This window comes from Rhinopithecus bieti, unplaced genomic scaffold (genome assembly GCF_001698545.2).
Source record: "Rhinopithecus bieti isolate Rb0 unplaced genomic scaffold, ASM169854v2 scaffold_31531, whole genome shotgun sequence".
In the NCBI taxonomy this organism is placed as follows: domain Eukaryota; kingdom Metazoa; phylum Chordata; class Mammalia; order Primates; family Cercopithecidae; genus Rhinopithecus; species Rhinopithecus bieti.
Window position 1 is genome coordinate 2,953,533 of NW_016814088.1, and position 3,205 is coordinate 2,956,737.

Below are 3,205 nucleotides of genomic sequence, written 5' to 3' on the forward strand. Positions count from 1 at the left end.
TTACAAGCTAAAACACTTCTGGTTATTGCTTCTCTATGTCCCAGTTTCCTTTCCCCACAAATCCAAAACTTATCTATTGGGCTACTTCTCATTCAGAAATATCTTCTAGTTTAACTTTCTCCTCTTTATTTTCATTAACTTAATTATCTTATTCACCGTTTCTCATTTAGACTGTTTTAATAAACTTCAACATAGATTTCCTACTACAAAAATTTCTCTACTTCCTCCCTTAAAAGAGAAAAAAAAGTTGAAAAGATGCTTAAAATCTCATCAGTTTTACCACTCCATTCATGATAATATTCAACTCCTTATCTTGGTAGGGCCTTTTGCCACCTTTGCCCTGCTTGACTTTCTAAAGTTCACATCCATATGATTTCTATTGTGCTAAAAGGTCATACCATTCTGCATTGATCACACATTCTTTAAAACATAGTATCTATGTTGAGGATACATCTTTTTGCTTGTAAGACCTTCTCCACAATTTCAGGAAAATACGCTTTTATCTTTTGAAGATCCGGCCACCTGTCAGCTCCTTAGTGAAGCAATGAAGCATATATTGCTTTTGAGTCCAACAAACCTAGCTTTGTTTGCTACTTGCTCTCCTACTCCCTCTGAATCCTTATGCAGAGCTGAATTCAACTATCCTTATATATGAAATGGGAAGCGTTATTGGAAGAGTAAATCAAAAAATAAATATAACTGGCTTAGAAAAGAATCTGAAACCTAGGGAACACTTAATAAAATCTAGCTATTAGTAGTGGCTGTGGTAGTAGCAGTTAAAGTAGTAATAGTCAAAATAGACTACTCCAGGAAGAGTTTACAACTCTTTCTTTTATGATGCAAGGACATTTTGCTTGTATCTCAGAATTGCCTTTAAAAGTGATGCATTTTTTTTCTCACCTATGTCATCATCTCCCAACAAATAGTAATTGTCTTTTGAGGATGAAGAGCTTAAATGTTTTATTTATTTTTGTCCCCACCTAGCACAGGACCAACACAACATATTTGCTGACTAAATGTGTGTATGAATCACAAAGAGAGCATTCTCTTCATTTAACAGTAAAAGTAGAGAAAAATATGTAAATTAAGAAAAGTTTATTTTAACCTGCTATAAATCTATAAATTACTCATTTACAATGACAATGAAAACTTGCTTCATAAAATTATGGGCCAAACAATATTTCCTTATCTATTATCTCATTTGATTGCCACACAACCCTCTGAAGTGTTATTAAATGCATTTTTTCAGTTAAGGAAACTGCAAATATAGGGCTTAAGTCATTTGCTAAACTGACAGGAAATAACTGATGAATAATTTGTAATAAAGCATAGAGAGTTTTTTATTATATAATATGAATTAGGTCCCTATATATAATAACATATGTATTCACTCACCTTTTTTTTTTCAGTTATTTATTGTATTTATTGAGTATTTTGTTTCAAGCATTTTGCTATGTGCTGAAATAAATCAGTGAATGAGGTATACAGTGGGCCTAGCCTACTGTAACTTTCAGACCAGAAGTTTGTGGTTAAACTATAGCAAAAAGTCATAGCAGGAATTAAACACTAGTAACAATGTGATAGCAGGGCATAAATAGTGAGTAACAGTGCTCTACTCAGGGTAAGGCTTTATAAGGTTTTAGCATGAAATCCAAAAGACAAATAAAGACAAAGGGAATGAGAATGACCTGATTTTGAAGGCTTATTAATTTTTAACACCTTAAGAGCAGCCTGCATATTTTATCTCATTATATCTTTTGAAATTTCAATAAAACCTCAATGTAATAAGGAAACTGAAATCCAGTGATCTAAATCATTTGTCCTATATAGCAAAATGACAAATAAAATATCCAAGCATGAAACTTAATTCTATCTGATTTTGAAAGATCATACCTTTTCAAAATTTCTACTGACGCATGGCCTTGCTTCTGCCTTGACTTCAGCTTCTATCCAGCAAGAGCAAACATCCTCCAAAACATAACTCTTTTTACTTTCAACACTGCCTCCCTCTACTTTCAACTCTGCACTTATGGATGACATTTCCAGGAGCATCATGAGGTAGGTGAAGCAGTCACCCTCAGAGATGTTATTTGCGAGGAGATGGAGAGATATATGCCAGACACTACACTTGGGAGAGTGAAAAACTCTACATACCTCTTGAAAAAACTAATATTGAGTCATGGAGACCACTGAGCTTTCAATCTCTAGTTTTCTAACAGATTTGGTCCCATCTGTGTGCATACAGGATTGTGATAATGTCCACAGCATATCTCCACTCTATTTGTGGTACCTCACTCTTGATAAGACTCCCAGAAACCTTTTGGAATATATTCTCCTGACTGAGGCCCCAAACGAGCATTTGAATTTCTCTCTTTTTTTATGAAAAATAGTTATCATGGGCTCAGTTTCTCTAGTGATGTACAAAACGTGCAGAAGTATAAGTGAGTGAAGGAGATACTATCCATCTTTCCTCCAAACAATTTGTTTTTACGTGGTGTGTATCACCAAGTTTCATCTCACATAGATACTCATGCACTTATGGATGACATTTGTATAGCATTCAACACCTTAAAATTGTTTTTATATATACTGCATAATCAATTTTCATAACAATACAAAGAGATGTTATTCTCATTCATAATTTACACATGGCAAACCTTTGATTCTATAGTAAGCCATAATTTGCAAATAAATACTAAGCAATAGAACCAATCTTACAATGCATGCTTTTTGTTTTTATATGGTTCTATAGATTTCCTCATAACTCAAAACTTTCTTGTTCTTTAAAATAATTAGAAAGAACAAAATTAGTACATTTTAAATATTACTATTATTTCTGTAAGTCTATACATTTTCTAATTTGAATGTATCTTAAAACCACTATAGATTTTGGTAGTTTTAGAGTTGACAAAATATAATGGCTCAGGAATGTTGATTGGCTTAAAAGTTTCTATCCTAGCAACAGTTACAAAAGTAAAAGCAATTATGCATCATTGTCTTCCTAACTTCACTTATATCAAATATGTCTCTGAAATAACTTTGCCAAAATTTTGATTTCACCAAAATTCACCAGTGGTAGGGATTCTGTCATTATAAATTAGTTTACCATTCACTAAAAATATATATGTATTTACATGTCAAAAATATATAATTTACATGTCATATATATTTACATGTCATATATATGTCTATATGTGTATATATA